The 25,633-nt window shown below is 35.8% G+C and overlaps 1 protein-coding gene and 2 long non-coding RNA genes across 3 annotated transcripts in view; 2 read left to right on the top strand and 1 right to left on the bottom strand.

Annotated features, from left to right (window-relative positions):
• The window catches only part of LOC141405928 (uncharacterized), a 49,602-nt gene extending 24,926 nt beyond the window's left edge, over positions 1–24,676 (bottom strand). Inside the window, exon 1 of the mRNA XM_073990820.1 lies at positions 24,547–24,676. The gene's annotated coding sequence lies outside the window, so the exon portion shown is untranslated. The remainder of the gene's footprint in view (positions 1–24,546) is intronic.
• On the top strand, positions 3,872–4,601 carry LOC141405929 (uncharacterized). Its single transcript, XR_012413286.1, has 3 exons — positions 3,872–4,109; positions 4,171–4,419; positions 4,501–4,601. It is a non-coding gene; the product is annotated as an uncharacterized lncRNA (long non-coding RNA).
• Positions 4,757–8,273, top strand: LOC141405930 (uncharacterized). The gene is made up of 3 exons (XR_012413287.1): positions 4,757–4,880; positions 7,041–7,160; positions 7,211–8,273. It is a non-coding gene; the product is annotated as an uncharacterized lncRNA (long non-coding RNA).
• Positions 24,677–25,633: the final 957 nt, after the last annotated feature.

Raw genomic sequence — 25,633 nt, 5'->3', positions numbered from 1 at the left:
AAACAAGTAAACACGGCGTTAAGTCCGGCCAGGCCGAACTTGTTATCCCTCTACCACAAGTTGTATTGAAGTAAAATAGAACAATTAGTTTCCTTTCTAAATACCAAATTTCAGAAAGTTCGGTAAAACAATGTGGCTAATCTTCAAAATATCGAAATTCGGTAGGCACCGTTCCATGGGGTCTATATCAAAACGAATTATACCTACAAATTTCTGGGGAAAAGTTTTTAGACTCAAAAAAGACTAAATACCACATTTCCAATATTTCGGTAAAACATTCATAATACCGAAAATCAAGAGGTACGAATCTATGGGGGATATATGAAACCGCGGACCTATACAGATAATTCTCTTCTGGAATATTTTATAACCCCATGGAAGATTAAATAACAAATTTCAGTCTTTCGGTGGGATATTGGTGTCACAACCTTCAGAATTACGAAAATCGTGAGTTACCGTTCTATGGGGGCTATATCGAAACGTGGACCTATACCGACGAATTTCAGTCAGAAAGCGGTTTTACCTACAACAAAGTCTAAATACCAAATGTCAACCAATTCGGTGGGTTGCTGTGGCCACAACCTTCAAAATACCGAATATCGGGGGGTACCGTTCTATGGAGGCTATATGAAGACGTGGACCTATACCGACAAATTTCTGGGAGAAAGTTTTAAACCCCCAACGAAGACTAAGTACCAAATTTCAGCCATTTCGGTGTGATAATGAGTCTAAAACCTTCAAAATTCCGAAAATCGGTTCGTATTGTTCTATGTGGCTACATGAAGGCATAACCAAATTTATTCTACAAACAATCCGGAATGAATACAATATACGTAGGGTCTTCAAGTGAATTGATTGTCGGCGATTGTGCATCCTTAAACCTTACCCTACCATCGGCGTTTTGGAAGTTTATGTCAGCAGATAACTTAAATAGGGGACCTACAATCCACCTGTTGGATTATTTTGATCGAACGTTAGATTCATTCCCAGCAAAATTACGGATCCGTTAATCATTATGAAGACTAAGTACCAAATTTCAGCCATTTCGGTGTGATAATGAGGCTAAAACCTTCAAACTACCGGAAATAGGGAGGTACCGTTACCCCCTACGAATACAAAATACCAAATTTCAGCCCTTTCGGAGGAATATTGGGGGCTATTTGAAGGCGTGGACCTATACCGACAAATTTAATATGGAACGTTATATACCCCAAGTGAAAAACAAATACAAATTTCAACCATTTCGGTGGATTCTTTTGTCCACAACCATCAAAATAGAGAAAATCGGGAGGTACCGTTCTATGGGGCTATACGTAAACGTGGACCTATACCGACAAATTTAATATGGAACTTTTAATACCCAAAGTGAGGACCAAATACCAAATCAGCCATATCGCTGGAATATTGTGTCCTCAAAACCGGAAATACTAAATACTAAGGCGTGGACCTGTACCGACAAGTTTCTGGGGGAACGTTTTATAACCCCAACGTAGACTTAATACCAAATTTTAGCCATTTTGGTTGATTATTGTGGCCACAACCTTCGAAAATCGGAAGCTACCGTTCTATGGGGCTATATGAAGGCGTGAACCTTTAACTTCAAATTTCTGGGGGAAATTTTTGTCTCCCCAACGAAGACTTAGTACCAAATTTTAGCCATTTCGGTGTGATAGTGAGGCTGAAACCTTCAAAATACCGAAAATCGGGTGGTATCGTTCTATGACAGCTACATCAAAATGTTGACCGACATAGCCCATTTGCAATACCAAACATCCCAGGAGTAATAGAAACTTATATACCAAATTACAAAGCTCTATCTTAACAAGTAAAAAAGTATCAGTCGGCTTTGCCGACAGAGATATACCCTCAGCTTGTGTATATTGAAACAATTTTTTTCCAAAAAACGTATGTTTTTGGGGGTTTTAAAAAATGTTGGGCGTATGAAGCGACAAAAATGTTGATTAGGATTAAAAATCAAACGTTTTGGGGAGGATATACTTAAAGGAATGGATGAACATAGACCATTATGGAAGTGGATCTCCAGCCACTACATATGGTGCGTAGGGGGTTTTTACACCCTTCGGCTGTTTTCTCAAGAAGTATGGACTTGCCCCTGAAAAAACCGTCGTACTTGAGGCAGCGAATGCAAGTTGTTTCAACAAAAATCAAAGTGATCCGAGAGCAGGTCTTAAAGTGAACTTATCCGACATTTTGTGTGGGAGTTACCCGAAGGAGTGGACAAATATAGTCCATATTTGAACCTGAACGAGAGCAGGTCCTAAACTGAACTTATCCGAAATTTTGTGTGGGAGGTACCGGAGGGGGTGGACCGATTGGGTCCATATTGGAACCTCAACTAAATCTGGTAGACATTTTACGATGTGCAAACTATGGACCCAATCAGATAACATTTTTGGACATTTGTGGGGGAGGTACCGGAAGGAGTGGACCAATATAACCCATCTTCGAACTTAAACTAAGTTTGGACAAAATTTTTCGAAAACCAAATTTTGGACCGAATCGGTTGATCCGTTCGAGAGTTATCGTGCGCTCCAGCCAGCCAGACAGACGGACATTGCTAGATCGACTCCAATTTGTCTGAAACACATTTCGTCCAAACATACTTGGGTTCTAAAACCATTATTTCGATGAGGCACATTTTGCCCGTATGAAAGTGTATATACCCCCGTTAGCATAAATGCTGAGGGTATATAAATTGCGAGCTGTATCTTTATTTCAACAGACGGACGGACAGAAGGATAACCATAACGATTCAGAATATTACCCTGATCAAGAATATTTTTACTTTATAGGGTCTCCGATGAATATTTCGATGTGTTACAAATTATTTGGTGGAGGGTATAAAACCCCATGGTGGAGGGTATAAAACCCCATTATTTAGCAAGGATTTTTTTGCTGGGATGTGTTTTCAGAAATTGTAGTGTATTTTAACGACCTTCAGGAGAATTTTATGGACCATATATTTGTAGAAACTTTGCTGAAGCATGAACCGACATAGTTTATTTTGGAAGTGGATCGAACAGCCCTTACACTGCACCTTAGCGACAATTTTCAACTTTTGTGAGAGAAGTGTCGGATATAGTCTATGTTCGAACTGATTTAAATTTATTGCGACCACCAGTCATTTTAGTTGGTCACCGTAGAATTTTTTTATAGGTTTTGGATTATTATGTAAGGAATTATGGACTTGCCCACTGAAAATATAAAAGTAAACAGGACCACAACGAGAACCTTCTGTACAAATTTCATGACTAGGGATAAGGACCGCGAAGACAACATGATGCAAAAAAAATCAACCAATTTTTTTTTTTTTTTTTGGATTTTAATGGGGTTGGTCGATTACCCAAAGTAATCGTGAACCACAGCTGAGTTACGATGTGATAGTATCGTTATCGATTTATCGATTTTTGTGTGTTCTCTTTTGATGGTTGTTTCTGTGTTGTGTTTATAAACATATTTTTGCTTTATGAATGAATCTGCATAGTTCTTGTAGTATTGAGTGCGAGTGATTTTTTAGTAAACTGGGTAAGTTGTTGAATTTTTTGAAGAAAGTAAAATTATTTCTTATTGTATTATACTTGCAGCATCTGAAAATAACATGGTCATCAGTTTCCACTGTGTTGCAGTCTTCACATATGTTGGTGCTGGCAATTTTCATTTTATGGAGGTAGCTTTTTCCGTAGGTATGCCCTACAAACAATCTGTTGATGAGTTTTATGTCATCTGGTGCTAGAGATGAACCAGAGTGCCAATGACTTCTTGGTGGTTCTGGGAAAAATTGGAAGAAGTAAGATCCTTTTGTATTTGAGATTTCCTTGTAATTGTTTACCCATTCCTCCCATAGGAGTTCATATATTTTCGAGTAGCCATCTTTGACAGCTAACTGTGATGGAATTAAGCAGCCTACATCTACCGCATACTTTGCAAATTGGTCTGCTCGTTCATTTGCCGGAATACCGATGTGGGACGGTGTCCATATAAAGGTGATATTTCCAATCGAGGAGTTGTTGATTTTGTGCATAATATCGTTGGCCAGATAGTTGTGCGATGAGTTATTTTTCAAGACGAGTAGTGCGTTTTTGCTATCAGTAAGGATAACTGCCTTTTCAATGCCATCTTCCAAAATTATATCAATTGCTTTATTTATAGAGTGAAGCTCCCCCATTAGGGATGATAGTTTCGAATCTATCTTAAAGAGAAAGTTGTGATCGCATGAGATATTACAAACTGCGCAGCCAGTACAATTATTTGTCACCGATGCATCTGTCGCCCAAATTGAGGCACCTACAAATCTGATGTCATCAAGTTTTTCTTGCAGTGTTGCTTTAAAGAATTCCTTTGATTGGTTGTTTTTGGACGAATTGAAGATGTTCAGCAGAAAGGATACCTTATTAGTTGGTAAGACATTTTCATTTATTTTTATATTGTCGAAAATGTGTTTAAATTTCGTATAAACCATGCCTAAACTGGTTTTTGCAGATGGTGCTTTGGTGATTTTATCATAGGTGTGTCTATGGAAGATCTTGAATTTAATTAATTCTTTAGATGCTAAATACTGCGAACGCTGTTCTGGTGGTAGACATAAAGCTAGGGCATATATTGTGTGAACTGGAGTAGATGGTGTAAGTCCAAGACTTCTCCTGAATGTCTGGTTTTGAAAAGTGGTAACTTTACGGTTTATATAGGTTGGCATATGCGCCATTGACGAGATTGAATATTCCGTTTTGGAGCAGATGAGCGATTTGGATAGAGTAATTGCAGTTTTTGGATTAATTCCTTTTCGGACTGAAGTTATCATTTTTAGTGCGTTTATCGAGTTGTTGCATGAAGCCATTACATCATCATAATGTTCTTTTAAGGTAAGACTGTTTTTTATATTTCTTCCAAGAAACTTGATCATATTGACCGCTTTTATTGCAGTGCCTTGAATGTGTATATTTGGAATCTTCCTGGCTCCTTTAGCCACGTACATCACAGCCGTTTTATCATAGTTTTGTTTGAGATTTAATTTCGAAAGAATCTGGTGGAAAGAGTTTAATTTCTGTTGAAGATTGTAATTGGCGATATCAAAGTCCTTGTTTGTAGACAGCAAGATGAAATCATCCGCAAACTGAAACATATAAGTATTTTCATTAACAATACCATGAAGGCCTAGTGTATATATATTGAAGAGTATCGGGCTCAAACAACTTCCTTGAGGAAGTCCGTTGAATATTTCCAGTTCATTTTTCCCCATGACTAGGATACGGTGTCTTAAAAAGTTGACAATCCATTGAATGAGATCCAAAGGACAGTGCAGTTCTTTCAACATGTTATAAAGCAGGTCAATTTTGACGCAATCGTATGCTTTTTCAACATCCATTGATAACATAATTACTTTATCTCCCCTTTCTTTATGGTAGTTGATGGTGTGCAGAATGTCATTGATGCACATTGACGCCGAAAGATGTTTTCTATATGCGTATGTGTTGGGCGGCAGTATTTTGTTTTGATCTAAGAAATTCTGTAGACGATCCTTGATAATCAAATTGATTATTTTAACAAAAACGGAAATCAGCGCAATTGGCCTATAACTGGTTATCAATTCAAGGTCTTTCCCTCTTTTGGGAATAGGAACGATTTTTATTTTCCGCCATTCATCCTTAATATCACATTTCTGCCATGCAATATTCATGGCATTAAGTAAGTTCTTCTTTGACAAGTCTGAGAGGTGACTCACCATTTCGTATGTAATACCATCGAGTCCAGCCGCCGAGGGTTTCTTTTTTGTTTTCAATACCTTGGAGAATTCTTGAAGAGTAAGGTTGGAAGTTGTTTGATGTTCAACAGCAATAAAATTGACCGGAGTGTTATCTGGAACTTGGTTCTTTAGATGAGTTAAAAAGTTTTGATCATTATCAGAGGACCACTTTGATTGTGATGATGAAGATAGCGAATTTCGGCATCCACGTACAAGTCTAAATAGACCTTTGGAGTTTGGAGCATTACTTAAATGTTCAACATTTTGTTTAAAAGAATGTGCTTTTGCATATTTCACTGAATTGTGAAAGTTCTTTTTTGCTTCATTAAGTTTTTGAGCATTTATGTTATTGTTTTGTAAATCAAATACTTTTTGGGCAGCAATCTTCAGTCTATAATTTTTTTCCACAACTGAGTCCCACCATGCTTTTGGAGAATTTTTCTCGTTAATTGTAAAAGTTGCTTCTTGCATTTTATCCTTAAAGGTTTGTTGGATATCATCGAATGACGAATTGAGAGTGGCGTTTTGTAAACTTTTAAGAAGTTTGTTTTTAGCTAAGAATTTTTGTGATTTTTTTGAAACGCTTATAATATTTATAATTACTGGAAAATGATGACTTCCACCTAATGTGAAGGGGTGAACATCCCATTCGACATTTAGGGAGGTGTTTGTAAATGTTAGGTCTAGTACCGATCCCATAGGCTCATTTAACCGTTTTTTAAAAGTAAATTTTCCATTGTTAAGAACACGAAAACTGGATGAATCAAACAAATTTTTTACAAGTTTTCCTCGCTGTGAGTCAAAGCAGTCTCCATATGAAGAGTGCCGCGCGTTAAAATCGCCGCATATGAATACATTTGCCTTTGTTTCCAGGAATGAGAACAGTTTTTCTAATTCATGTTTTATGTCACTGCACTTTAGCGAGTGTGGAAAATACACAGAGACAAGAGTTATATTTGTGGAAAGACTCGTAGTTTCACATATTAGTATATCAAAAGGGGTTTGATATGATATTTTTTTAAATTTTAACTTTTTGTGAACTAAAAACGCGACACCGCCATAGTTATCTTCGCGTTTTTTGGAAATAATATTATAATTTAATATTGATGTTGCATTTTTGCTTTCATCAATATTGAAAATTTCACTTAAAATACATATATCAATTTTTAGTTTGTTTAAATGAAATTCTAAGGAGTTTTTATTTTTGGTTAAACTTTGTATGTTATATTGTAGAATGTTCATTATTAATTTATTAAAAAAGAAAATTTATTATTTTTAGGATGGTGACTCAGATTTTGACGAATCGATTAATGGATTATTTGAAACTGGAACAGGATTTATTGAGATAGTTTTCTGAAAGTTCTTTAGTACATTTAGGCCTTCTGGGCAATTTAAAGAGGTAAGTATTTTGGACATTTGTGCTGTAAAGTTTGTAATTTCTTTTTCTAGGTTCGAAACTTTTGAAAAGTTTGGGTGCTGGTATACTGGTTTGGATGGAACAACTTGGATCGGGTTTGCAGTTGGCAAGTTTGGCTTTGATCTTGGAGCAGCAACTTTACTATATTTGACTTTTGTGATTCTTCTATTTATTTCATCATTAACACTTCTTTTTGGCATTGGTTTTGTTTTTATAATTGGGAATGCATTATCATATTCATCTTCAGATAAAATGTCATAATAGTTTTGAGTTTCTGGATACTTCTGTATTACTTCTCTTCTTGAGAGATTGGAAAGGGCCATTATACTTTTTATATTCTTTTCCTCGCGCCATTTTGGACATTTTTTGAAATCGGTAGATATGTGGTTTGTATCATTACACAAAATACATACTGAAGGCTCGCAGTTCTTTTTGCACACAGTTGTAGTTAAACAATCTGAGCATTTCTCAGTCTTGCATTGGTTTGGACATACAAAGGTTTTTCCACATTTCAAGCATCTCTTTTCTGACCTGCAGTGTAGAGCAATGTGGCCAAGTCTACCACAATTCTTGCATTGCCGAACGGGAGGGACATAAAGATCGGGAACGATTCTGCAGCCGCACATAAATATTTCTTGAGGTATTCCATCATAAATTACACCTATTTTCACTGTTTCAGTGGGTTCAAATTGACCTTTTTCATTTTTCCTCATAAATCTGAAAACAGACACTACATCCATGTCATTGTTTGCCTCTATTGATCTTCTTATTGTTTCACCAAGGATGGTATTAGGAACATTTCTGATGACATAAAATCTCTGCACGTATCGTTCAGGGATTTCAGCCTTTAATTGTTTTGATGACAGCATTTCGTTTTGTATGAACGTATTTGCGGCGGAAAAGTTGTTGAATGTTAGTCTGAATAGATTGTATCCAATATTCTTGCAGACATAATTAGAAGGCATTCCTATTGTATCCAATAGTGCATAAAGGTGCAGTTCAGAGTTTTTTCTTCGTGAAGAAACTGGGGTACTTGATGTGACCAGCACATGAAATGGCCCCGGATGATGTTCGGTGTATTCGATTTTGGTATTGTTTAAGGCATTGTAGTTGTAAATTGATGTATAATCAATATTTGATTGTATTTGTGATGAATGTGGTGAATTATTTTCCCCTTTCGGAGTACCGCAATTATCTGGTTTAAAATTTTTATTTTCATTAGTAATGATGGGAGCTTTTCTTTTATTAATTTCCCCCGGGACTGGGGGCTTTACAGTTCTTGACGGGGGAGGGTCTTCGTCCCCGTCCATAATTGATTTGGTTTTTTTTTTATTTAATTTTTAATTTAAAAAAATAATATAAAAACTTCCAAACAGAATGATAAAGGAAAGCAGAAAACACTTTCACATATGTTTTGTTGTTTTGGTTTTGTTTGTTTATTTTTATTCGTAACTACGATCGAGAGAACCGTCTATCATCAACAGATGTTGAGTATCGACTGAAAAAAAAAATCAACCAATAGAATAATTTTTTAACCACTGGGATCTATCAATGACAAAGGACATCCAATCTTGCCCAAAAATTGTAGATAAAAACTAAAGAAGCCTGAAGTCGGTGGTACAATTTTATGGGACCATACCAAAATGTGGCAATTTTTAGTAGAGAAGTTTCGTGACTGCAAGAGGAAATTTAATGGCAAATACGGATATATGTTGACGATTTTTTGTGGAGAGATTCGTCAAATTACAAGTAGATCTGTCAAAAATTTAGCTAAATCCTCCAAATACCGAAGTTAAATCAGGAAAAATGCGTAAAATTGTCTTTTCCATTTCAAAAAAATCAAAAAAAATTGTTGATACTACATCAATGATTTTTGGTACATAGATTAAGAAAAAAATCAGCATTCCAAATCTGTTTTCGTTACTAACTTTGATCATTGCGCGCAAAAGATATGACCGTTTTAATTATGATAATTAGAAAAAATTATAAAAAAATCGCGGCTTAATATAGTTAGCTGTTATATCCTATTTTCGTGAACTGAATTCGTAACCTTTGCGATGATGCAAAAAATAATCGCGAAGTCTCAATGGATTCGCGAAAAATCAAATTTGTTAAATAAATTCACGTTTTTACAAACATATTTTTGAAACAATAGCGCTCATAGTTACGAAAAATATATAAAAAAATTATAAAAGCATCCAGACATTTTGAGGAATAAAATGAAACCTAAGTTGTGAAGGCTGGAGCTATAGTATTCATGTTATTTGCAAAAATACGAAGAAAATGTTACGAACAAATTAAAATCATATTATTCTAATTTTATTTTTTTATGGTTTTATAGGAAAAGTTGGAGAAAAGATGTTTGAGTTCTTCTGCATTTTCGTCAAAATTTCACGCAACAATGATTATATTCCTTTTTTATTTTTGCCTTATTAAGGCGAAGGCCATTTATAGTGATATTTAATTAATTCTCTTTCGAGTTGAGCTGTAAGGCCTTTAGAGATACATTGAAAAATAAGGAGTCTACCGAAGTCCCACGCATCCAACCATTACACTACGTTTCACGGGTGGTAAAGCCGATCTTCAGGTGTATTAGGATGTTGTTTTTGTGGCAGACGAAGGCAAAGTTTGGAAACTAGTATATATATATCGCACTTCATTAGATAAATGTATATGCGAAATTATGTCAGTTAATTGAAACTCCAAACTTTTCCTATAGTCTTGCTTGGTAATCCCATTTTTCAATGTTCACAAATACTACGGTAAGTTTTTTTCCTACATCATTAGTAATTGCTCTTCTATATCAGAAGATTTTATTTTTTGATTTGATCATCAATTATTGTCTACTAAAGTTTTGACAAGTTGATGGTGGCTTAGAACGCTAAGACGCCGGCAACCTTGACACTCAGTTGTCGGAGACCCAGGTTCGAATCCCAGCCTGGCTCATGCTGAATGATTATATTCCGTTGTAACAAATTTTTCGCTTATAGTTTTCCTATTGGATAATATTATTAGAACCTTATATTAAATCACAAGGAACTCCAATTGTGGCATAACGTTAAAATAATGTTATATTGAATATTACAACATTTGAGACGCATATAAACTGCGTAATTATGAAAATGACATGATGCGCATCCGATCCTTTTATTTGATGTACAGTTTGTCAAATTCTATTTGGCGGCCACGATGTAGCATCTGCTGCATTTAAGGGTGAAAAATACAGTAAAATGGTCACAATTTCCGCGAAGTTCGTTTACATTTTATGCGCATCCGATTTCAATAATCACCATTAAATGATACATCCCTCTATGCCGTTTCAATGCGATCCATCAAGAACCGTGGATGTAGCATCGCACTTAATTTTTAGAAAAAATCTATTATATCACTGGATTAGCGATAGTTTTGAAATATCTGTTTTCGCACAGTTTAAACACGCGTATAGATTTATTTATTTAAGTAGAACTGACACATCCAAAACGCGTTTTAATATGCGATATTTTCAAAATAATTTTTTGCAAATTTTCCAAATTTGAGGGGTATCATATCTAGTGGGTGGATTTTTAAATAGGTTTTTGAGAAAAATTTACGCACAAAAATTTCATGTTTACTGTGATCCTGTGAGGGCTACAACCTCCTGTTATACATTAAAAAATGCGAAATCGCGAGTACTACAGTCCAATAATAAGCTTTTAGAGCAAAAATTCAAAAAAACCCCATTTTTCAGGTTTCAAAATGTCAGCATCCGTTTGAGATAGATACAGTGGATATATAAACAAGTAAAAAAGCATTAAGTTCGGCCGGGCCGAACTTTTCATACCCTCCACCATAAAATATTCATTCCTGTCGCCAACTTTAAGTGAGTACGTTAAAATGTCAGATAATGTACAAGTTAACGTATGTTAATAATTATTAACTCTAATTATTTAGCCCTACCTCGTAGTAATAACACGCGCAGACAATTCGCGCATCATATTTCATCACGCCACTACCTGGTCGTTGAAATGCTGATGCGCTTATTAGTGGTGCGGGTATTCGACCAGTAAATATTCATTTTTGCTGGAAGAATGCAAGGTAAGCATTTTCACACACTTCTGTCAAATTATATTAAACCACAAAATGAAAGAATAAAATCAGATTGTATTTACACGTCCACATAAGTGGACAGCAATCCCGAAAAATCGTTGTTTTACTAATTCAACATATCACCATAGGTGATAAGCGGTAAAAACGTTAACTGGCGCCCAACAGTGAGATTTTATGAAGAAATCGCAAAAACCAAAGTGAACATCGTTTATAAGATTTTGTAAAAAATCGGAAAAGAAGGTGTAAATCGGTTATAAGATTTTATAAAAAAAATCTCGGAAAATAAATTAAGTCTAAGTGTGGAAAACTAAAAAATAAGATTTCATAGAAATCGACTAAACAGAGTGAAACACGAACGACAATATAATAAACCAAAATAATTTTAAGTCTAGTGTGGAAAACTAAAAAATAAGATTTCATAGAAATCGACTAAACAGAGTGAAACACAAAAGACAATATAATTAATCAAAAAGAATTTTAAATCTAGTGTGGAAAACTAAAAAATAAGATTTCATAGAAATCGACTAAACAGAGTGAAACACAAAAGACAATATAATAAACCAAAAAGAATTTTAAGTCTCGTGTGGAAAACTAAATGATAAGATTTCATAGAAATCGACTAAACAGAGTGAAACACGAAAGACAAAGTAATACACCAACAAAAGTGTTATTTTTTTTTTTGGAGATTTTTTACTAAAAAAAAAATCTTAACTAAAACAAAAATCAAATAAAAGAAAAGTCGGTCGGACTTTCAAAATAAAGTCGGACAGACTTTAAAGAGAAAAGCCGGACGGGCTTTAAGGTAAAGTCGGACGGACTTTAAACAAAACCGGGAGTTATCAACTCAACAAAGCAGATACTATCAACTCAACAAAGCAGATACTATCAACTCAACAAAGCAGACACTATCAACTCAACAAAGCAGATAATATGATGAAATTAATGTAAGTACCACTTCATTTTCAAGAAACCGGCATTATTAAGTTATTTGTCTTAAACAAAAGATACTTATTTTTAATTGTTTGTTAAAAAAAGACTCAATAAAAGTTGAACTGAAATTGGAAATCTGATAAATTTAAATTTGGCTTAAATAGAAAAAAATGGCTACTAGAGACGAAATCATAGGGTTAGTCACGGCTACTGTCGATGTTATGACAGAGGAACTTAAGGCTCAACTAAATATTATAGCGAGCCAACTTCAACAGTTGCAAATAAAAAAAGTAGAGACATACGAGCCAGTTTCATTAGGCGGTGCTACGGGAACGTCATTAGATTTGATTAAATCTCTCCCAGAATTTAAAGGGGACCTAGCAGCTTACCCTGCCTGGCGAGAAGCCGCCCATTTTGCCATTAGCTACTACCAAGAGAATACTGAACCGTACTACATAGCCATGGGTATATTTCGAAATAAAATAGTTGGAACGGCAAACGACAAGTTATCTGCCTTCAACACTATTTTAAATTTCAAAGCGATAATCGCTCGCCTTGATCAGTGTTTTGCTGATAAGAGATCGGTCCAGGTTTTAGAGAATGAACTGAGCATTTTAAGACAAGGTAAACTGTCAATTAATGAATTTTATGATGAAGTTGATAAACACCTGACATTAATAATAAATAAAAATAAAATGACTTACTCCAACAATGAGGAGGTAAGCAAAGCTTTAAATGAGAGGGTCAGAGAAAATGCTCTTAGAGTATTCATATCGGGACTAAGAAAGCCACTTAGTGATATCTTGTTCTCGACAAAACCCGTAGATTTGCCAACTGCATTGGCAACAGCTCAGGAGTTAGAGTCGGACAATCGCAGACAGGAGTTTGCGAGAGTTTTCGCGGAGGGCAGCATTGCGAACAAGTCGAAACCTAGTTATTCGCAGAATAGTCATCCAACTTTCCGGCGCACAGCGCCAAATGCTCATAGATCTGAGACAAATAAACAAGATATCGTACAGATGGAAGTGGACCCAGGGTCATCAATGTTTAGACGTCCCACTGCTTTTAATTCAAATAACAACCGCAATGCGTATCAAAATAATACAAAGCGGGAGCGGGAAGTGGATTCTGGAAGAAGTGCGCCTCTCCAGAAACAGCAGAGAGTAAATCATATTAATGCGGAGGAAGAATCAGAGGACTCAACCTTTGAGGAGGATTTCCCTCAGGATGAGGACGACGAAGATCATGTTGTGGAAGAGTTGCATTTTTTAGAGTAAAACCGCTCCTACCTTTTATAATAAAGACTATAAACGGAAGGGAGCTAAAATTGCTAATAGACACTGGTTCATCAAAAAATTTCATTAAACCATTAAACGGACAAATTAATGCAGTACATTTGAGTAAACCCTTTAATGTCAAAACACTAAATGGCACGAATACCATCGAAAAAAAATACACTATGGTTTTATTCGGACATATCACGACATTTTATTTGATTGACACACTAAAGACTTTTGACGGAATAATAGGATATGAGTTTTTGAAGCAAATCAATTGCAAATTGGACACTGGAAACGACACTCTGACATATGACAAAAATAAAACAGCTATATCAAAAAATTGTGAGCAAATAAACTTTCACGCTATAGATCAGGAATCCGTACCTGACTCTGTGGTGGAGGATTTTAGCAGGGTTATTAGGGCTAATGCCAATGCCTTTGCAGATCCAAACCGGGCACTACCCTACAACACAAGCGTTGAAGCAACCATAAAAACAAAAACCGAAGAACCAATTTACTCGAGATCCTATCCATACCCAGTACAAATGGCGGATTTCGTAAACAAAGAAATTGAATCGCTTCTAAGCGATGGAATTATTAGGAAATCATTTTCCGCATATAATTCCCCGGTACTGGTTGTGAGAAAAAAGGGTACCGACGACAATGGGAACCCTAACCACAGGTTAGTGATTGACTTCAGGAAACTAAATGAACAAACTGACAACGACAAATATCCCATGCCTGAAATTCCGGCATTACTATCTACGTTAGGAAGATCGTCGTACTTCACGACACTAGATCTTAAATCAGGATACCACCAGATTCGACTAGCTGAACGCGACAGAAGTAAAACAGCGTTTAGTGTCAATAACGGCAAATATGAATTTTGTAGACTACCATTTGGTCTAAAAAATGCGCCGAGTATTTTTCAGCGCACGATAGATGATATATTGCGAGAACATATTGGGAAAATATGTCAAGTTTATATGGACGACATTATTATTTTCTCACCTGATGAAAGGAGTCATTTAGAACATATTAACATAATAATGAAAAAAATTAGTGAAGCAGGAATGAGGATATCTGCTTCGAAATCTAAATTCTTTAGACAAGAAGTAGAGTTTCTCGGTTACATTGTAACCAGGGAAGGAATCAGGACATGTCCAGATAAAGTTAGAGCTATTAAGGAATTTCCAAAACCTGAAAATTTGAAAAGCCTCCGATCGTTCTTAGGCCTTTCAGGTTTCTATAGGAGATTTATAAAGGATTATGCAGTTATTGCTAAACCTCTAACTAGATTGTTAGAGGGCGAAAATGGTAACATCTCGGCGAAGAAATCGAAGGGTGTAAGAATAGATTTGAAAGAAGATGCATTAGCAGCATTCGAAAAATTAAAACAAATTCTTTCATCAGAAGATGTTATTCTAGCATATCCTGACTTTGAAAAGAAGTTCGAACTAACAACGGACGCTTCTGCAATCGCTCTTGGAGCAGTTTTAGCACAAGATGGTAGACCAATAACCATGATATCTAGGACTTTGTCTGCAACCGAAGCAAACTATGCTGCAAACGAACGAGAGTTACTCGCAATCGTCTGGGCATTGAAAGATTTAAGGCATTACCTACACGGTGTCTCAGAAGTTCATATTTTCACAGATCACCAACCATTGACATTTTCTATGTCAGATAAGAATCCGAACTCAAAAATGAAAAGATGGCGATCTTTTATAGAAGAATTTTCCCCGAAATTTTTCTATAAACCTGGCAAAGAGAATGTTGTCGCGGACGCACTCTCCAGGCAGTACGTAAACCATACTCAAGACGAGTCTGATGATGGAACAGCTCACAGCGAAATTTCTTTATCGCAAGTTATAACTTCTGTTAAATACCCAGTAAACCAATATAAAACGCAGATAATATTATCTAAGGAGCAGTCAGCCTCTAAGACAAGAAAGATTTTATTCCAGCGTTTTTTAAGACATACCATAACATATGATACTGTGGAAAATTTGATAACTCTGCAATTTGTTGTGACCTTTCAGTTCTTGCTGAAATACAGAATTGCATAAAGACCAAATTTCCATCAGCTAAATTCATTCATACAGAAAAACTGGTCATGGATGTTATCCGGGAAGATGATCAATGGGATATAATAACGACAGAACATAATCGGGCACACCGATCGTTACAAGAAAATTATGAACAAATTATTAATGAATATTATTTTCCGGGAATAAAGAAAATGTTAAAAATGGTGATAGCTAATTGTAAGATTTGCAAAGAAAATAAATACCAGAGAAAACCGGAAAATACAGTAATATCCCCTACTCCAACACCTGAATATCCTGGTCATATCCTGCACATTGACATACTAATAACAAATAAAAGTAATTTTTTGACAGCAATAGACAAATTTTCGAAATTTGCGATTATTGTCCCAATTGCATCCAGGAATGCAATCGATATCAAAACGGCTCTTTCCCAAATACTAAACAGATTTGGAAACGTGAGACTTATTGTATCGGACAATGAGAAATCGTTCAAATCAAGTCTAATTGGTACCTTTCTCAGAGACTATTACGGTGCGGAACAACATTTTGTACCTCCAATGCACAGTCAGAGTAATGGCCAAGTTGAAAGATTCCACTCCACTTTATTAGAAATTGCCAGATGTGTTAAAGCACAGCAAAATGTAGAAGATACAGTCGAACTGCTGCTTTTGTCCACATTTAAATACAACAATACCATCCACTCTGTAACAGGAAGAAAACCAATAGACATTATTAACTTAATTCCTAACAAAGATCTAGAAGAAATTAAAGGAAAATTGAACGTTGCTCAGGAAAAAACTCTAAGGATTCATAACGAAAACGCCTCGTTTAAAGTTTACCATCCAGGTGAAAAAGTGTTCGTTAGGAGAAATCGTAGGCTTGGGAATAAATTTGATAAATGGTACGTCGAAGGGACAATTGAACAAGACCTAGGCTCGACAGTGTTGATTAATGGAAGAAAAGTTCATAAAAGTAATTTACGGTACTCTTTTTTTTTTGTTTAATTTTTTTTCTTCTCTACTAGACTTCTAATGACATGGACAATACTGACATCGGAAACAATACTGGACTACACGGACTCTTACTTCATAGCTGTAAAAGATGGAGACGTAGCAATTTATAATGACCACAAATACATTCTGCACAGGACAAATTAAACGGAGTACGAAACGATTTTGGAAGAAACAAATGGGTTATTAAAAAATTTTTCAGACAGAAGGGAAATTGACTTTGTAACGGACCAGATGAGACAGATCCAGCGGTTGCTGCGAACACTATCGGTACATGGCCGACACGCACGCTCACTGGATTTTATAGGATCAACTCTTAAGTTCATAGCCGGAACACCAGACCGTGCTGACTTTGAGTTACTAACAACAGAAGACAATATGATTATACGTGACATCAATAAACAGACAATTATCAACTCGGCCCTTCAAGACAAAATCAACGAACTGACGGAAAGAATAAACGAACTGCAAAAACTATCCAGGACATCCAATTCCATTAATGTTGATGAGCTAGTATTTCTTGAACTTTTGAGTGCCAGGAATAGCGAAATTATTTTCTTTTTGAGCCAAATGTCTTTATCAATAACTCTCGCTAAGGCTAACATTGTAAATCCTATTATACTTGACAATGCCGAAGTAAGTTATATTCTCGAGAATGGAATGGTACCGTTAAGTATAAATAATCTACTTAAGGCTAGTGATGTAAGCATTTACGAAAGTAATAACACTATTTACTACACTATTAAGTTGCCCCTAATTGAGCGAAAATGTAATTTTGTAAGAATTTTTCCAGTCATTCACAACAACACTATTATCCAACTAAGTGTAAAGACCTCAGCGGATTGTAACAAACAACATATCCCTGTAACTGATTGTATAAATGTGGGGAACACAAATATTTGCAAAAGTATAGATAACGAATGTCTATCTCAAATTTTAAATTCGAATTTTGCAACTTGCCCTACTGAGCCTGCTGATAACATTCCGCAAATTCAAATGATATCAGAGGGTTCAATATTACTGAATAATGTTAAAAATACTAAAGTGGTTGATATAAAACCAATGATGATTGAGGGAACCGCGTTAATACGCTTTGCAGAGAATGTTACTATAAATAACACTGTTTATCTTAACAAACGTCGTCAAATTGATTTTACTGAGCCACACCCACCAACAATTTTAAATATAACAACATCAGCTCACAACGTAAATCTTTCTTTGCCGTATCTTCATAGAATTTATTTGGATAATACTAATTTACTGCAAATAATAGAAGTTAAGATATCACACCATAAACTGTTATTCATACTTACTTTAATTTTCGTTTTATCAATTACTATTGGAATTTTCTGTTATAAATTAATTAAGAAGCAAAAACCAATTGACATAGACGACATTGTTAAGAAAATACAAAGTCGGAGTAGAGACTCTCCGATTTCAAACGGGGGGGCAGTTAACGTATGTTAATAATTATTAACTCTAATTATTTAGCCCTACCTCGTAGTAATAACACGCGCAGACAATTCGCGCATCATATTTCATCACGCCACTACCTGGTCGTTGAAATGCTGATGCGCTTATTAGTGGTGCGGGTATTCGACCAGTAAATATTCATTTTTGCTGGAAGAATGCAAGGTAAGCATTTTCACACACTTCTGTCAAATTATATTAAACCACAAAATGAAAGAATAAAATCAGATTGTATTTACACGTCCACATAAGTGGACAGCAATCCCGAAAAATCGTTGTTTTACTAATTCAACATATCACCATAGGTGATAAGCGGTAAAAACGTTAACTTACATAAAATGCTTTATTCGGGAGGCCCTTTTTTATGGTGCCTATATCTAACTGTTGACAATTTTTGGTGGGCTAGAAATTGGGAGGTACTGTTATATAGGGGTTATAATAAAACATGTGTCTATGTTGAGAGTTTTTGGTGGGAGCCTTTAATGTCAAATAACTCCTAATTCGGTTAAAAAATTTAGCTAGAATCCTCAAAATATCGAAAATCGGTACATAACGTGGGAACTTCAAATGTCATTAACAGCTAGTTCGGAGGTATCTGGGCTATACGAAAATATGAACTTAAATGAACAATTTTTGTTGCAGAATTTTTGTTGACTTTTAAATTTCAAATTACAGAAAGTTCGTCCAAAAATAAAGCTAAGGTACGGAAAATAGGGAGGTTTGTTTTGGGGCTATACAAAAACATGGACCTACGTTCGGTTAAACATTTTAAGTAAAATCCTCAAAGTACCGAAAATCGGGAAGTATCGTTATATTGGGGCTATGTCGAAAATTGTTGATGCAGATCCGTGGTGACCACTACAACCTTCAAATGTCAAATTACAGTTAGTTCTGTTAAAAATTGTAGCTAAAATGGCCAAATTACTGAAAATTGGGAGGTACCGTTACATGGGAGCTATATCCGAACATGGACCTATGTTGACAATTTTTGATGGAGAGGTGTTGTGACCACTAAGAACTTCAAATGTCAAATTACTGCTCGTTCGGTTTAATATTGTAGCTAAAATCATCAAATTACTGAAAATCGGGAGGTACCGTTATATGGGGGCTTTCTTGACAATTTTTGATGGAGAGGTGTGGTAACCTCTAAGAATTTCAAATGTCAAATGTTCAAATTACAGATAATTCGGTTAAAACTTGTTGGTAAAATTCTCAAAATACCTGAAATCGGGCGGTAACGTTATATGGGGGCTATTCCAAAACATGGACCTATGTCCACTAGTTATATAAGTTTATTGACATTTAAGAACCCTAAATGTCAATTGATAGCTAAATCGGTCTGAAAATGTAGATAAAAACGTCAAATGTCGTAAATCGGGGGTACCGTTATATGGGGGCTATACCAACACGTGGACCTAGGTCCACAACTTTTGTTATATAAGTTTAGTTACACTTAAGAACCCTAAATGTCAAATTATAGCTATATCGGTCTGAAAATGTAGCTAAAAACGTCAAAATACCGTAAATCGAGGAGTACCGTTATATGGGGGCTATACCAAAACGTGGACCTATGTCCACAACTTTTGTCACATAAGTTTATTGACATTTAAGAACTTCAAACGTCAAATTATAGCTTCATCGGTCTGAAAATGTAGCTAAAAACGTCAAAATACCGTAAATCGGGGGGTACCGTTATATGGGGGCTATACCAAAACGTGGACCTATGTCCACAACTTTTGTTATATAAGTTTATTGACATTTAAGAACCCTAAATGTCAAATTATAGCTACCGTAAATCGGGGGGTACCGTTATATGGGGGCTATACCAAAACGTGGACCTATGTCCACAAATTTTGTTATATAAGTTTATTGACACCCTAAATGTCAATTTATAGCTAAATCGATCTGAAAATGTAGCTACAAACGTCAAAATACCGCAAATCGGGGGGTACCGTTATATGGGGGCTATACCAAAACTTGGACCTATGTCCACAACTTTTGTTATATAAGTTTATTGACATTTAAGAACCCTAAATGTCAAATTATAGCTACATCGGTCTGAAAATTTAGCTAAAAACGTCAAAATACCGCAAATCGGAGGGTACCGTTATATGGGGGCTATACCAAAACGTGGACCTATGTCCACAACTTTTGTTGTATAAGTTTAATAACACTTAAGAACCCTAAATGTCAAATTATAGCTACATTGGTCTGATAATGTAGCTAAAAACGTCAAAATACCGTATATCGGGGGGTACCGTGATATGGGGGCTATACCAAAACGTGGACTTATGGCCACAACTTTTGTTATATATGTTTATTGATACTTAAGAACCCTAAATGTCAAATTATAGCTAAATCGGTCTAAAAATGTTGCTAAAAACGTCAAAATACCGCAAATCGGGGGGTACCGTTATATGGGGGCTATACTAAAACGTGGACCTATGTCCACAAGTTTTGTTATATATGTTTATTGACACTTAAGAACCCTAAATGTCAAATTATAGCCAAATCGGTCTGAAAATGTAGCTAAAACCGTCAAAATACCGTAAATCGGGGGTACCGTTATATGGGGGCTATACCAAAACGTGGACCTATGTACACAACTTTTGTTATATAAGTTTATTGATACTTAAGAACCCTAAATGTCAAATTATAGCTAAATCGGTCTAAAAATGTAGCTAAAAACGTCAAAATACCGCAAATCGGGGGTACCGTTATATGGGGGCTATACCAAAACGTGAACCTATGTCCACAAGTTTTGTTATATATGTTTATTGATACTTAAGAACCCTATATGTCAAATTATAGCCAAATCGGCCTGAAAATGTAGCTAAAAACGTCAAAATACCGTAAATCGGGGGGTACCGTTATATGGGGGCTATACCAAAACGTGGACCGATATAGCCCATCATCGAACTTGACCTGCCTGCAAACAAAAGACGCATTTTCCCAAAATTTCAGGGTCCTATCTCCATTTTTGTGGATGCTAGAGTGATTACCACAGACGGACGGACGGACGGACGGACGGACGTGCTCAGATCGACTTAGAATTTTACCCTGATCAAGAATATATATACTTTATAGGGTCGCAAATGAGTATTTCAATGCGTTACAAACGGAAAAACAAACTTAATATACCCTCCATACTATGGTGGAGGGTATAAAAAATCATACATTAGAAACTTCAACTTTGAAATGTGTTCTTTAACTTCTCCTTTGAGCATTAAGCTCTACATTGTGTTTAAAACCACAAATTGGAAAATAACATAATGAAACTCGTTTATTTCAACGATTTTTTCCTATTTTTTTACATTAGTACGACCACAGCTTCCGCTCAAATTATTATTTTAAGAAACCCCTCGGTGAATCGGGCTAAAACAGTTTATTTTGCCGAAACGCGGTCAAAAGTTATGGTATAGTAAAACTGATCGCGAGTTACAATACCCCATACCTCAGTTTCAACATAAGTTAATTTTCTATAAAAAGCTTGATATCTCTGTCGGCAAAGGCGACTGATACTTCTCCACTTCTTTTTAACGAAAAATGCCCATCACTAAAGCAGATTACATCAGCAATAAATTAAAACACTCAGAATTAACCATCCTACGTTTCTCAGGCCGTATAGTCACCACAAAATCAGTTTTGACTAAGATACAGGCGACCATTTGCTTCGAAAGTCTTCTTTCATGAACAACTTTCGTTGGATTTGGTTCGTTTTCGAAGACCCAAACGGTCGATTCCTGTTTTGGTTCGGGCTCCTAAGCATAGATCCAAGATTCGTCGTCTGTGACGATCTTATAAATGTTGTTTGCAATACCGCGATTGTTCTTAATCACAATTTCTTTGCACCAAGAGCGTTTTTGAGCGATTGACCAATTTTGCCAGATTTAGCGAGAACAATCCAATTTTGCGGCCATGTGTTCTTGCAATATCAAATGTTAGTTAGTGGATGCAATGTCAAAGAATGCCTTTATCTCACGGTATATAACATGGCGATCTTGCATTATCCGTTCGCACGCGTCTTAATCGTTTTCTTGCAAGTGTCAGCCACGATTGAATTCAATAAACCAGTTTTTCATTGTGAAGGTTATCTAGCCAGAAGGTTATCTAGAGCCCCTCGTATGTAGTATTGAAACTGGTTACAGCAGAACACTACCGTCCGATTATTAGCAGATTATTGGTATTCATGCATACAATTTTTGAAATAGGTTCGAGCTATTGTTGCAGCCTCTATAGAACGGAACCGTCTGAATGTTATTATCAACGAACGGGAACAGACAAAACGATTCTCGTACCAATCACACAAAGCCACAAACTTTTCAGCTTCTCCGTATCGTTTCATTCTCACAACCAAAACAAAAACACAAACTTTTCAATGTAAAAAGATGGAAACTGTACGATTGCTGTAATGTAACTTCGGCTATGTTTTTCCGAGTTGTTTCATTCACCACCGAAACGACAAGTATTTTTGGGAAACGTTTGCCGTGCGTATTGTCAATGGCACACTCAGACACACACACATGTGATTGCTTAACAACCCTATAAGTTAGCATCAGCATACCACAGTGAACACAGTGAATTTTATCAACCACCAAACGTTTTTGATTTGTTCACATGTGTTTAGTACTATTCCGTTTTCTATCTGCTCTTGTGGAGTTGAGTACTTTTCGTTTTGTTCGTACTCACGAATGTAAACAAAGCAAAACTAAACAGCGAGCTCGGCCAACGTGGGTTATGTTTCGTTTTGTATTGTTCCTATGGAAAATACGAAACGAAACGATTGGAAATGTTATTTAAAGTATTTTTACGTACGCTGGTTATTATTTTGATGTTCAAGCCCCTTTTCTGATCTCCGACATTTTAAAATTTCTTTAAACTATCCATTTTTAGAATATGTGGGGAACCCACACCGATCTGCCCGAATAGCTACTGCGATTTTTATACCCTACATCACTATGTGGGGATGGCATTATAACTTGGTTTTGGCCAAAAATTTGTAACGCATCGAAATAATGGTCGTAGACCCATACTTATTTATACCAAAATGAATGCATCGACTAGCTGAGTCGATCTGGCTATATGTGTCCGTCCGTCCGTCCGTCTGTCCATCTAAACCTTGTAATAACGCTACAGGTCGCAATTTTGATCGGATCGTCACCAAATTTTGGGTGTTGATGAGGGTACCGGAAGGAAAGAAGCCTATATTTGGAGAAAAAGTCAACGTTTTACTTCAAAGCGCATATCTCCGCAACTATAAGGGGTATATCAAAAGCAAATGAAAGTAGAAAATATCACCTTTACAACGATGTATAATAGGTTGTCATAGGTGGTCAAACAACGAAAATATCGGAATAGTCGCTAAAACAACCCAACTTTTCATTTTGCGATTTTAATTATAATGACGAATATTACAGCTTTGGTTAGGGAGCTTCCAAAAGCAAAGCCTGGCTATGAAAGTAGAAAATCCTATCTTTACAATGATGCAAAGTAGGTTGGCGTAGGTGGCCAAATAACGGAGTCGGTAATACATCCCATTTTTCATTTTTTTTTTCAAAATCGCGCTACAAGTCGCAATTTTGATCGGATCGTCACGAAATTTTGAGGGTAAATGGGGGTCCCACAGAGGAAGAAGCCTATTGATTTTGATGATAGTCGGATAATATTCAGGGGTCGGAATGTGCAAAAACTTATTTCCGATTTTTTTGTAATCACGCTACAGATCGCAATTTTAATCGGATCGAGTTGATGCGGGGTCCCTCAGAGGAAGAAGTCTATTAAGTTTGGAGATAGTCGGATAATATTCAGGAGTCGAAATAAGCAAACAGCTTATGTGGAGGAAAGTCAACGTTTTTTCTTATGCGAATATCTCCGCTTCTGGTTGGAGTATTCCAAAAGGAATGGAATGAAGAAAAGATCTCCTTTATATTGATGCAAAGTATGCTGGCGTAAGTGGGCAAACGGCCGAGATATCGCAAAAGTCATTGATATATCCAATTTTTCCATTTTTTGTAATCACGCTATAATTAGAAATTTTGATCGGATAGTCACGAAATTTAGGGGGTGTAAAATAGGTTGACGAAGGTGGTTAAACAAGGGAGGTACCACAATAGTCGGTAATGCATCCAATTCGTCCATGTTTTTGCAATCACGCTACAGGTCGTAATTTTGATCGGATGGTCACGAAATTTTGGTTGCTTATAGTAGTCGGATTATATTCCCTAAAAGAAATGTTTGCCAGTGAAAAGCTTATGCACAGGGGTAGTGGTGTAGGGTATCAAATGGTCGGCCCCGTCCCGACTATAGCCTATGCTCACTTGTTTATAATCGAACGTATTATAAACTTAGGTAAAGGTAAAAAAACATTTCAAACATTTAAAATGTTTTTATGTCACTTCGCAACACATTGCTGTATCGATATTAAAACAGGCGGATATTTCCTCATGTTATTTTGTATTAACATACGATCGAATTTAATATATTTCTACTAATTTTAATTGAAATTTCCTAATATTATATTTTCTCAATATTATTTGTTTACACTTGTAAAAACGATGTCTTTATGTTTTCCTCGTTATATAGCGTTGTTGCCGAGATGCCGTGCGCTATCTTCGAATTTAGAGCCTGTACTAAAATGTTCACCATAATGGGTGTTGGATCAATTGTGGAACAAAAGCAACAAACAACTAGGCTTTAGGTGAACGAACACCTACGTACTGAGACTGAGATACTTTGTTGCTCTTAAGCAATGTTTGACGATTATATTTAAAGTACAGCGATATTAGTTTCTGTTGTTGATCGCTTATTTAAAGATTCTGGCTTAATTGAATTATCACAAATAAAATCACTTGACGCTTGTTGGTGGCCGTATGCTGACTGTCTCGCAATTTATAATACATACGAGTACTTGTACTAATCAGCACAAAGTCCAGACAATAATGACACGTTTCTAATTGAATTAAAAGAACTGACAACTGAAAAAATGTAGACGTCAAAAAATAATACATGAATAGGAAAATATAAATACATATTTACATTTATATTATTATAGCGAATTGCAAAGAAAGTGAATTTTTTACTTAAAAATGTAGATGTAATATAAACATACTAGCAAAGTGCCCGCTACTTCGTATGCGTTAAATATACAAAACAAATAAACAATATATAATATAGAATGGTGGAAACATTTTGTGTACTAATACGAACCACTTTAGTTCGATTTTCTTCACGCCTATACATCAAGAGCGATCCACATTTTTTGAGATATTTTAATTGAGGTTCTCAGCGCAAATACGGCCTAACCCAACAACCGCCATCCTCATTTCCAGCTCTATCTGTTCCCCAAAACCAATTATAGAACTTTACATGTTAATACATAAATTCGAACCTCATCCTATTATTTCAAAATTCCCTTTACACAATAACAAATTGTACCAAATCCTGTGCCATTTACAACTTTTCGTATATTTATGGCACATATTTCTTAAATCGGACGTTATAAGCAAATTATAACAGTAATCATTATTCCAAATCTCACGAATCCAGTTCTATCCGTTTATCCAATACAAAATTGTACCATACATGGAAGCATTTCGTACCCCTAAGTGTACCTAATTCCACATTTTTGG

The sequence above is a fragment of the Musca autumnalis genome, unplaced genomic scaffold (assembly GCF_047663935.1).
Source record: "Musca autumnalis isolate F117 unplaced genomic scaffold, ASM4766393v1 scaffold_5, whole genome shotgun sequence".
Lineage (NCBI taxonomy): Eukaryota > Metazoa > Arthropoda > Insecta > Diptera > Muscidae > Musca > Musca autumnalis.
This window is presented reverse-complemented; position numbering and strand designations above follow the sequence as displayed.